The 12,797-nt window shown below is 48.4% G+C and overlaps 1 long non-coding RNA gene across 1 annotated transcript; it reads right to left on the reverse strand.

Moving 5' to 3' along the window:
- Positions 1-3,917: 3,917 nt before the first annotated feature.
- LOC117528171 lies at positions 3,918-11,460 on the reverse strand. The gene is made up of 3 exons (XR_004565689.1): positions 11,255-11,460; positions 6,418-6,420; positions 3,918-3,929 (listed from the first exon to the last, which is right to left on the reverse strand). It is a non-coding gene; the product is annotated as an uncharacterized LOC117528171 (long non-coding RNA).
- Between the last annotated feature and the right edge of the window lie 1,337 nt (positions 11,461-12,797).

A 12,797-nucleotide genomic window follows, 5' to 3' on the forward strand; every position in this document is an offset into this window, starting at 1 on the left:
TGGAGAGGAAATGGCGTCTCACTAATTTAGAAGATCTTCACTTAGCCTGGAAAAAGGGTCTGTTGCTCTATAAAAAAGCCTTCCGTAAAGCTAGGGCATCTTACTATTCATCACTAATTGAAGAAAATAAGAACAACCCCAGGTTTTTTTTCAGCACTGTAGCCAGGCTGACAAAGAGTCAGAGCTCTATTGAGCCGAGTATTCCTTTAACTTTAACTAGTAATGACTTCATGACTTTCTTTGCTAATAAAATTTTAACTATTAGAGAAAAAATTACTCATAACCATCCCAAAGACATATCGTTATCTTTGGCTGCTTTCAGTGATGCTGGTATTTGGTTAGACTCTTTCTCTCCGAGTGTTCTGTCTGTGTTATTTTCATTAGTCACTTCCTCCAAACCATCAACATATCTATTAGACCCCATTCCTACCAGGCTGCTCAAGGAAGCCCTACCATTAATTAATGCTTTGATCTTAAATATGATCAATCTATCTTTATTAGTTGGCTATGTACCACAGGCTTTTAAGGTGGCAGTAATTAAACCATTACTTAAAAAGCCATCACTTGACCCAGCTATCTTACCTAATTATAGGCCAATCTCCAACCTTCCTTTTTTCTCAAAAATTCTTGAAAGGGTAGTTGTAAAACAGCTAACTGATCATCTTCAGAGGAATGGTCTATTTGAAGAGTTTCAGTCAGGTTTTAGAATTCATCATAGTACAGAAACAGCATTAGTGAAGGTTACAAATGATCTTCTTATGGCCTCAGACAGTGGACTCATCTCTGTGCTTGTCCTGTTAGACCTCAGTGCTGCTTTTGATACTGTTGACCATAAAATTTTATTACAGAGATTAGAGCATGCCATAGGTATTAAAGGCACTGCGCTGCGGTGGTTTGAATCATATTTATCTAATAGATTACAATTTGTTCATGTAAATGGGGAGTCTTCTTCACAGACTAAAGCTAAATATGGAGTTCCATAAGGTTCTGTGCTAGGACCAATTTTATTCACTTTATACATGCTTCCCTTAGGCAGTATTATTAGACAGCATTGCTTAAATTTTCATTGTTACGCAGATGATACCCAGCTTTATCTATCCATGAAGCCAGAGGACACACACCAATTAGCTAAACTGCAGGATTGTCTTACAGACATAAAGACATGGATGACCTCTAATTTCCTGCTTTTAAATTCAGATTAAACTGAAGTTATTGTACTTGGCTCCACAAATCTTAGAAACATGGTGTCTAACCAGATCCTTACTCTGGATGGCATTACCCTGACCTCCAGTAATACTGTGAGAAATTCATTTCATTACTGTGAGGAAGTCATTTTTGATCAGGATATGTCCTTCAATGTGCATATTAAGCAAATATGTAGGACTGCTTTTTTACATTTGCGCAATATCTCTAAAATTAGAAAGGTCTTGTCTCAGAGTGATGCTGAAAAACTAATTCATGCATTTATTTCTTCTAGGCTGGACTATTGTAATTCATTATTATCAGGTTGTCCTACAAGTTCCCTGAAAAGCCTTCAGTTAAATCAAAATGCTGCAGCCAGAGTATTGACAGGGACTAGAAGGAGAGAGCATATCTCTGTTGGGAAAGTGTAGTGACACGGACCCACAACAGGGGGCGCAAATGAACGGTCAATAGATGAGCCAAAATATAACAATTTAATGTTGTGAATGTGCACAACGAACATACAGACAATCTCAGAATATCATAACAGTCAATACACAAAGGTGACGTGTGGGCAGGCTCGAGGATAGAAGACGTCTGTCCTAAGAAGAGCCGGAACCACACGATTTCCGCCGCCCCAGAACCTGGTGAATACTGGAGCCGCCAAGTCCCGAATTCCCAGGTGATCACCGTCCCCGACTGTCGGATCTGGTACTGCTGGCGAAGACCAAAGACAGTCAAGTGTGGGTGTGTGTACACCCAGTAACAACAACGGTGGGAATGCCACCTCCACCTCTCACTCAGAATGCTGAGGCATTTACAGTGATCCCTCAGAGGAAAAGAGTGCCGTCCTGCACTCACTCAGCCTCCACAAGAAGAGGGACCAGTACTCCTGCAAACACTCACAATATACAGCTTATTAGAAACACAAATGGCTGAGGATATTACCTCCAATGAAGTATGATATCTCGGCAACGAGGTGGAGATGACGTCTGGTCTTTATGGAGTGAGATGATGGTGAGTAGATGGGTGACAGCTGTCAAGAGGTAATGAGCGACAGCTGTCACCCCCGGCTGTGTCCATGGCGGCAACGCCCTCTCGTGCCTGAAGCCCGCACTTCAGGCAGGGCGCCCTCTGGTGGTGGGCCAGCAGTACCTCCTCTTCTGGCGGCCCACACAACAGGACCCCCCCCTCAACGGGCGCCTCCTGGCGCCCGACCAGGTTTGTCGGGGTGTCGGCGGTAGAAGTCGGCCAGGAGGGCCGGATCCAGGATGAAGCTCCTCTTCACCCAGGAGCATTCTTCGGGTCCATACCCCTCCCAGTCCTCCAAGTACTGGAACCCCCGACCCATCCGACGGACATCCAGGAGCCGGCGCACTGTCCAAGCCGGCCCCCCGTCGATGATCCGAGCAGGAGGGGGCGCCGGTCCGGGAGCACAGAGGGGTGATGTGTGATGAGGTTTGATACGTGACACGTGGAAAACCAGATGGATCCGCAGTGAAGCTGGGAGTTGGAGCTTCACTGCGGCAGGACTGAGGACTTTGAGGATCTTGAAGGGGCCAATGTACCTGTCCTGGAGTTTCGGGGAGTCCACCTGGAGGGGGATGTCCTTCGTGGAAAGCCACACCTCCTGCCCGGGCTGGTATGCAGGGGCCGGGGATCGCCGGCGGTCTGCATGGGTCTTCGCCCTCGTCCGGGCCTTCAACAAGGCAGAGCGGGCGGAGCGCCACACCCGACGGCACTTCCGCAGGTGGGCCTGGACCGAGGGCACACCGACCACTCCCTCCACCACGGGAAACAACGGGGGCTGATACCCCAAACACACCTCAAATGGGGAGAGGCCGGTGGCCGAAGACACCTGGCTGTTATGCGCATACTTGATCCAGGCCAGATGGTTACTCCAGGCCGTCGGGTGCGTGGATGTGACGCAGCGGAGGGTCTGTTCCAGTTCCTGGTTGACCCGCTCTGCCTGTCCGTTCGTCTGTGGATGGTACCTGGACGAGATGCTCACGGTGGCCCCCAGTTCCCTGCAGAAGCTCCTCCATACGTGTGAGGAGAACTGGGGACCACGATCTGAGACGATGTCGGAGGGTATCCCATGCAGACGGACAACGTGGTGGACCAGGAGGTCTGCTGTCTCCTGGGCTGTTGGGAGCTTCAGGAGGGCCACGAAGTGGGCCGCCTTGGAGAAACGGTCCACTATCGTGAAGATGGTGGTGTTGCCCTGGGACGGCGGGAGGCCCGTGACGAAATCCAGGCCGATGTGGGACCAGGGGCGATGAGGCACCGGCAGCGGCTGGAGGAGTCCTTGGGCCTTTGTGTGTACTGCCTTGCCCCTGGCACAGGTGGTGCAGGCCTGGATATATTCCCGGACGTCTGCCTCCATAGACGCCCACCAGAAGCGCTGCCGGACAACTGCCACGGTCCTTCGCACCCCTGGATGACAGGAGAGCTTGGAACCGTGACAGAAGTCCAAGACTGCAGCTCTGGCCTCTGGTGGGACGTACAGACGGTTCTTCGGACCTGTTCCTGGGTCCGGGCTCCGTGCCAGGGCCTCCTGGACGGTCTTCTCCACGTCCCATGTGAGGGTGGCCACGATAGTGGACTCAGGCAGGATGGGCTCCGGTGGATCCGACAGTGCAGTTTTGACCTCCTCTTCGTGTACCCGAGACAAGGCATCCGACCTCTGGTTCTTGGTCCCGGGGCGATAGGTGATCCGGAAGAAAAACAGTGACCAGCGGGCTTGCCTGGGGTTCAGCCGCTTGGCGGTCCTGATATACTCCAGGTTCCGATGGTCAGTGAAAACCGTGAATGGCACAGATGCTACCTCCAACAGGTGTCTCCACTCCTCAAGAGCCTCTTTCACCGCAAGGAGTTCTCGATTGCCGACGTCATAGTTCCGTTCAGCCGGGGTCAAGCTGCGTGAAAAGTAGGCACACGGGTGAAGTACCTTATCGGTCTCTCCGCTCTGGGACAGCACGGCTCCTATCCCTGAGTCAGAGGCGTCCACTTCAACCATGAACTGGCGGCTAGGGTCGGGCTGCACCAAAACTGGAGCAGTAGAGAACCGTCGTTTCAACTCCTTGAACGCGGCTTCGCACCGATCCGACCAGGTGAAGGGGACTTTTGGAGAGGTCAGGGCTGTCAGGGGGCTAACTACCTGACTGTAGCCCTTAATGAACCTCCTATAGAAATTAGCGAAGCCGAGGAACTGTTGCAGCTTCCTACGGCTTGTTGGTTGGGGCCAATCTCTCACCGCCGCAACCTTGGCCGGGTCAGGGGCGACGGAGTTAGAGGAGATGATAAACCCCAGGAAGGACAAAGACGTGCGGTGAAACTCGCACTTCTCGCCCTTCACAAACAGTCGGTTCTCTAACAACCGCTGCAGGACCTGACGTACATGCTGGACATGGGTCTCAGGATCCGGAGAAAAGATGAGAATATCGTCCAGATATACGAAGACGAATCGGTGCAGGAAGTCCCGCAAGACGTCGTTAACCAAGGCTTGGAACGTCGCGGGGGCGTTGGTGAGGCCGAACGGCATGACCAGGTACTCAAAGTGACCTAATGGGGTGTTAAATGCCATCTTCCATTCGTCTCCCTTCCGGATCCGAACCAGGTGATATGCATTTCTAAGATCCAGCTTAGTAACGATTTTGGCTCCATGCAGGGGGGTGAACACGGAATCTAACAATGGCAACGGGTATCGGTTGTGAACCGTAATCTCATTCAGCCCCCTGTAATCAATACATGGACGAAGTCCGCCATCTTTCTTGCCCACAAAAAAGAAACCTGCCCCCATCGGGGAGGTGGAGTTCCGGATCAGCCCGGCAGCTAATGAGTCCCGGATGTAGGTCTCCATTGATTCGCGCTCAGGTCGTGAGAGGTTGTACAGCCTGCTGGACGGGAACTCAGCGCCTGGAACCAAATCAATGGCACAATCGTACGGACGGTGCGGGGGAAGGGTGAGTGCCAGATCCTTACTGAAGACGTCAGCAAGATCGTGGTACTCAACCGTCACTGCCGTCAGATTGGGAGGGACTTTGACCTCCTCCTTAGCCTGTGAACCGGGAGGAACCGAGGATCCTAAACACCCCCGATGGCAGGTTTCGCTCCACTGAACCACCACCCCAGACGGCCAATCAATCCGGGGATTGTGCTTCAACATCCATGGGATGCCCAAAATCACGCGGGAGGTAGAAGGAGTTACAAAAAACTCAATCTCCTCCCGGTGGTTTCCAGACACCACCAGAGTTACTGGTTGTGTCTTGTGTGTGAGTAAAGGGAGGAGGGTGCCATCTAGTGCCCGCACCTGCAACGGCGAAGGAAGCGCCACCAGAGGGAGCCCTACCTCCCTTGCCCATCTGCTGTCTAGCAGATTCCCTTCTGACCCCGTGTCCACCAGTGCTCGGGCTTGAAGGGTTAAATCCCTGCTCAGGATTGTGACTGGGAGTCGTGTGGCAATTTGTGTGTGTCTCACTTGAATGTTTTGACCCCCCCTTAGCCCAGTCTCTAAGGGCGAGTGTTGTCGTTTTGGCCATTTGGGGCAGTTTCTCTGTGTGTGCTCAGTTGAGCTGCAGAGAAAACACTCTCCACGGATCAGCCTCCCCATTTTGGCCCTGTGCGTTTCCCTAACAATGTCAGCAGGGGGAGCTGTTGCCCCACAAAGCGCTGCGGCTGTGGAGCGTGGGGAGGGCGGCCCCTTTTCGAACCCGGAAGGGAGAGGGGCGGCGCGTATCCGGTCACGTCCTTCGCCTCGCTCCCGACGGCGTTCCTCCAACCGACTGTCTAACCGTATAACGAGATCGATAAGCCCATCTAAATCCCGCGGTTCCTCCTTAGCTACCAGCTGCTCCTTCAGAACCAACGACAGTCCGTTTATGAAGGCGGCGCGGAGCGCAACGTTATTCCAGCCGGACCTCGCAGCCGCGATGCGGAAGTTGACTGCATAAGCGGCTGCGCTCTCGCGTCCCTGTCTCATTGACAGCAGCACGGTTGAAGCGGTCTCTTCTCTGTTAGGGTGATCAAACACTGTTCTGAACTCCCCCACAAACCCAGTGTATGCTGATAACAACCGTGAGTTCTGTTCCCAGAGCGCCGTAGCCCAGGCGCGTGCTTTACCCCGAAGCAGAGCAATCACATAAGCTATTTTACTAGCATCTGACGCGTACATGACGGGACGTTGTGCGAAGACGAGCGAACACTGCATAAGAAAATCCGCGCACGTCTCCACACAACCTCCGTACGGCTCAGGAGGGCTTATGTATGCTTGAGGGGATGGTGGGAGGGGTTGTTGAACCACCACTGGAACGTTTATATCCTGCACAGGGTCGGCAGGAGGACGAGCTGCAGCAGCGCCCTGAGCGCTCGCCGCCATCTGTGCGGAGAGAGCCTCCACCCTGCGGTTCAGGAGGATGTTTTGCTCAGTCATTTGATCCAACCGAGCCGTAAAGGTGGTGAGAATGTGCTGCAGCTCACCAATCACGTCTCCTGCAGACGCCTGCGCTCCCTGCTCTCCCATTGGTCGTTCAACAGCTGGGTGACGCCCCTCGGAGTCCATGACACTGGCCGAGATATCCTGTTGGGAAAGTGTAGTGACACGGACCCACAACAGGGGGCGCAAATGAACGGTCAATAGATGAGCCAAAATATAACAATTTAATGTTGTGAATGTGCACAACGAACATACAGACAATCTCAGAATATCATAACAGTCAATACACAAAGGTGATGTGTGGGCAGGCTCGAGGATAGAAGACGTCTGTCCTAAGAAGAGCCGGAACCACACGATTTCCGCCGCCCCAGAACCTGGTGAATACTGGAGCCGCCAAGTCCCGAATTCCCAGGTGATCACCGTCCCCGACTGTCGGATCTGGTACTGCTGGCGAAGAACAAAGACAGTCAAGTGTGGGTGTGTGTACACCCAGTAACAACAACGGTGGGAATGCCACCTCCACCTCTCACTCAGAATGCTGAGGTATTTACAGTGATCCCTCAGAGGAAAAGAGTGCCGTCCTGCACTCACTCAGCCTCCACAAGAAGAGGGACCAGTACTCCTGCAAACACTCACAATATACAGCTTATTAGAAACACAAATGGCTGAGGATATTACCTCCAATGAAGTATGATATCTCGGCAACGAGGTGGAGATGACGTCTGGTCTTTATGGAGTGAGATGATGGTGAGTAGATGGGTGACAGCTGTCAAGAGGTAATGAGCGACAGCTGTCACCCCCGGCTGTGTCCATGGCGGCAACGCCCTCTCGTGCCTGAAGCCCGCATTTCAGGCAGGGCGCCCTCTGGTGGTGGGTCAGCAGTACCTCCTCTTCTGGCGGCCCACAGAACAATCTCACCCATATTGGCCTCTCTTCATTGACTTCCTGTTAATTCTAGAATAGAATTTAAAATTCTTCTTCTTACTTATAAGATTTTGAATAATCAGGTCCCATCTTATCTTAGGGACCTCATAGTACCATATCACCCCAATAGAGCGCTTCGCTCTCAGACTGCAGACTTACTTGTAGTTCCTCGGGTTTGTAAGAGTAGAATGGGAGGCAGAGCCTTCAGCTTTCAGGCTCCTCTCCTGTGGAACCAGCTCCCAATTCAGATCAGGGAGACAGACACCCTCTCTACTTTTAAGATTAGGCTTAAAACTTTCCTTTTTGCTAAAGCTTATAGTTAGGGCTGGATCAGGTGACCCTGAACCATCCCTTAGTTATGCTGCTATAGACTTAGACTGCTGGGGGGTTCCCATGATGCACTGTGTTTCTTTCTCTTTTTGCTCTGTATGCACCACTCTGCATTTAATCATTAGTGATTGATCTCTGCTCCCCTCCACAGCATGTCTTTTTCCTGGTTCTCTCCCCTCAGCCCCAACCAGTCCCAGCAGAAGACTGCCCCTCCCTGAGCCTGGTTCTGCTGGAGGTTTCTTCCTGTTAAAAGGGAGTTTTTCCTTCCCACTGTCTCCAAGTGCCTGCTCATAGGGGGTCGTTTTGACTGCTGGGGTTTTTCTGTAGTTATTGTATGGCTTTGCCTTACAATATAAAGCACCTTGGGGCAACTGTTGTTGTGATTTGGCGCTATATAAATAAAACTAATTTGATTTGATTTGATCAAGGTGCTTCACTCAAGTAAGGTCGGCTCTCACTAAAGTGGTGAATCATCTTCTGCTGACAATGGATTCAGACACCACTACGGTTCTGTTGCTGTTAGATCTCAGTGCTGTATTTGATACAGTGGATCATCATATTCTACTTGATAGGCTGCAAAATCATTTTGGGATTACTGGCAGTGGCCTTGCATGGCTGACGTCATACTTGACCAGTCGTTCTCACTGTGTTTTGTACAGTAACACTACTTCTAACCTTAGTGACATGAAATTTGGGGTTCCATAGGGGTCTGTCTTAGGTCCCCTGCTTTTCTCCCTTTATATAGCTCCCTTTGGGCACATATTCCAGCGTTTTGGGATTACCTTTCACTGCTATGCAGATGATACTCAGTTATACATGCCGATAATTGCCGGTAATCTCGTTCACATAAAATCCTTAGAAGATTGCCTTGCAGCAGTGAGAAGTTGGATGTCTAGAAACTTCCTACTTTTAAACACTGATAAGACCGAAACGATGGTTCTTGGTCCAGTGAGACATCGGCATCAATTTGACCAGTTAACGCTCAGCCTCGGCTCGTGTGTCATACATCTCACTGACAAAGTGAGGAACCTTGGGGTAATTTTTGATCCTTCATTGTCCTTTGGCCTCCACATTAGAAATATTACTAGGACTGCTTTCTTCCACCTGCGAAATATAGCGACGATTCGTCCCATCCTGTCTATGGCTGATGCTGAGACCCTGATCCATGCATTTATCTCTTCTAGATTGGACTACTGCAATGTTCTATTTTCTGGTTTACCGCAGTCTAGCATTAGGGCTCTCCAATTGGTTCAAAATGCTGCAGCCAGACTTTTGACACGAAGCAGAATTAACAACCATATTACACCCATTTTGGCGTCCCTTCACTGGCTTCCTGTCCCAGTGAGATCAGATTTTAAGGTTCTGCTACTAACCTATAAAATTATGCATGGACTGGCACCTCCCTACCTAGCTGACCTAATTAAACCTTACGTACCAGCCCGGGCTTTATGTTCTCAGGGTGCAGGACTACTTTGTGTCCCTAAGGTGAATAAGAAGTCTGCGGGTCACAGAGCTTTCTCTTATCGTGTCCCTGTTCTGTGGAATGATCTCCCTGCGTCAATAAAACAATCAGATTCTGTGGAGACTTTCAAGTCCAGACTTAAGATGCACTTATTTTCCCTTTCATATGGCTAGCATACTGGTACAGTTTTGTTTTACGCTTTTTACTCTTTTAATTCATTTATCAGTAATTGGAGAGTGCTGCGGCCTCAACTTTACCTAAATTGATTGATTGATTGATTGAATGAACCTTATTGTCCCCAAGGGGCAGTTTGTCTTGGGCAAAGTACTACACAGTTGCATTGACAAAGACAAACACAAATAACACAAAAACAGTTTTTAGGCGAGTAAAGTGCTAATGTGCTTTTGTGTTTAAGAGTTTGATAGAGGCTGGTACAAAGGAGAGTTTCAGCCTGTTGTTCCTGCACTGCGGCACTCAGTCTCCTCCCTGATGGCAGCAGCACATATTCAGGGAACAGCAGGTGATCTGGGTCGGTGGAGATGATCTTGGCCCGCCTCATTACTGCTTCTTCATAAATGTGTTGGATTGTGGGATGTTGTTTGAGTCCAATAATTTTCATTGCTGTCTTGTGAATGTTTGCTAACTTGTTTTTTGATTGAGCTGTTATATTCCCAAACCAGGCTATGAGCCCGTACCTGAGCAGACTCTCCACCATGGCTCGGTAAAAAACAAGTAAAATGCTTGTGCTCACCCCATACAGCCTCAGCCTTCTTAAAAAATAAAGCCTCTGCTGCAGGCGGGAGCACAGAAAGTCCACATGAGGCTTCCAAGAGAGGGTGCTATCCACCTGGATCCCCAGGTACTTGTAGGTAGACACCTGCTGGATGGTGGTGTTCTTATTGTGACAGGGTCATGCTGGCAGATGTTTCTTGGATCCAGCACCATTTCCTGAGTCTTCTTGGTATTTAGTAGCAGACAGTTCCTCTCACACCACTGAGTGAACTGCTTAAGTGAACCATGCTTAGAATTGCATCTTCAGTGCTCCTGTTCTTTCTATAGGCAAACTGAAAAGTGTCAAGTTGTGGTGCCACCTCCGTCTCCAGCAGAGTGACAACATACCTCTCAAAGCACTTCATAACATTAGATGTTAGAGCCACGTGGCGCAGGTCGTTATTTGCAGTAGTACCAGGTCTTTTGGGAATTGGTGCTATATGTGACACTTTCCATAGAGCGGGTACTTTCTGCGTATCCAGGGACCGTTGAAATAGAGGAGTCCAGGCAGATGCCCGCTCCTCTGCGCAGCTTTTAATAGAAAAGCTGGCAGCTTGTCAGGCCCTGTTGCCTTGTTTGGGCACAGACGCTTAAAAAGGTGCTGCACATCACTAAATTCTGGGTCTTTTAGTGAAGTTTAGGGCTAGTGGCCGGCGATCACTTTAGTATTTCTCTGTTTTTCTTGTTGTTTAATGCTGGAAAATTATACAGTATTTTTTTGTCTTTCTGATGCCCGATTCTGTTTTTTTCTCTCTGTTTAAGGTGAAGCTCCATCCAGAGATGGGAGTTGTATTCATGTTGGCGATTCTGCTGTCCTGTGTGCCAATAACATTTCTTGTACATTTGTCAGTGAATTGTTCTGTAATTTATGTTTGCATCATGGCCCAAGCAGAGGGTCACCCTTTGAGTCTGGTCTACTTGAGGTTTCTTCCTCAGAGGGAGTTTTTCCTTACCACTGTTGCTCTGGGGGTTGGTAACATTAGACCTTACCTGTGTGAAGCGCTTTGAGGCAACTCTGTTGTGATTTGGCGCTATATAAATGAAAATAAACTGAAATTGAAACAGAAAAAAAACAGGATAGCATCAAAAACAAAGTGCATTATTGAGATGACAAAGTTGAATGAAGAATGAAATATCTTGGGTTTAGGGACCAGAGGATCCTCGGTTCAAATCCCAGCCTGACTGGAAAATCAATAAGGGCCCGTTGGCAAGGTGCTTAATCCCCTGGTTGCTCCAGGTGTGGAGTGAGTGCCTTGTATGGCAGCACCCTCACATCAGGGTGAATGTGAGACATTATTGTAAAGCACTTTGAGCAACTGATGCAGATGGAAAAGTGCTACAAAAATGCAGTCCATTTATCATTCATACTGTGTGCAATGAAAAAGAAGTTCAGAGTAAATAATAATAAAAATAATAAACAAATACTAATTATGACAAATAATAATAAAAAGATAGACTATCTATAATAAAGAAAAATACAGCTTGCAGCTTACAATGTTGCACAACAGAGAGACAATCATTCTGAAAAGAGAACAAAAGTTTTGGTAAATTGAGAATTCATGATGCAGTCCTTAATCTCATGGTGCTAAAAGCAGATAAGTCATCAAACAACTCTCAGTTTACCAAGAAATACAACCCCAATTCCAATGAAGTTGGGATGTTGTGTAAAATGTAAATAAAAACAGAATACAATGATTTGCAAATCCTCTTCAACCTATATTCAGCTGAATACACCACAAAGACAAGATATTTAATGTTCAAACTGATAGACTTTGTTGTTTTTGTGCAAATATTTGCTCATTTTGAAATGGATGCCTGCAACACGTTTCAAAAAAGCTGGGACAGTGGTATGTTTCCCACTGTGTTACATCACCTTTCCTTCTAACAACACTCAATAAGCATTTGGGAACTGAGGACACTAATTGTTGAAGCTTTGGAAGTGGAATTCTTTCCCATTCTTGCTTAATGTACGACTTCAGTAGGCAGGCAGGCCAGTCTAGTACCTGCACTCTTTTACGAAGCCACGCTGTTGTAACACGTGCAGAATGTGTCTTGGCATTGTCTTGCTGAAATAAGCAGGGACGTCCCTGAAAAATACGTTGCTTGGATGGCAGCATGTGTTGCTCCAAAACCTGGATGTACCTTTCAGCATTGATGGTGCCATCACAGATGTGTAAGTTGCCTATGCCATGGGCACTAACACACCCCCATACCATCACAGATGCTGGCTTTTGAACTTTGCGCTGGTAACAATCTGGATGGTCTTTTCCCTCTTTTTGGTAAGAGGGAAAAGACCTCTCATGTCACATTGTTTTTGGAAATCATGGACGTCGTGTCCATGATTTCCAAAAACAATTTGAAATGTGGACTCATCAGACCACAGCACTTTTCCACTTTGTGTCTGTCCATTTCAAATGAGCTCGGGCCCAGAGAAGGCAGCAGCGTTTCTGGATGTTGTAGGAACAAAGCCACAGGATGAATATAATAATGTTGTGGAATATTGAACATTATCACTCGTGGATAATTTTACCTCGAAAAGGACACCACCTAGTTCTAAGTATAGGTACTTTTAGTTTAAACATTCATTAATTGATTAGTCTCAATTTAATTAATCAGTCTCAATTTTGTAAAGGATAAGCTCCATAGGTCAGATTCGACACCCTCTGTAAAACCATACAAAAATCACAGACAACT

Source organism: Thalassophryne amazonica, chromosome 16 (assembly GCF_902500255.1).
Source record: "Thalassophryne amazonica chromosome 16, fThaAma1.1, whole genome shotgun sequence".
Classification (NCBI taxonomy): Eukaryota; Metazoa; Chordata; class Actinopteri; order Batrachoidiformes; family Batrachoididae; genus Thalassophryne; species Thalassophryne amazonica.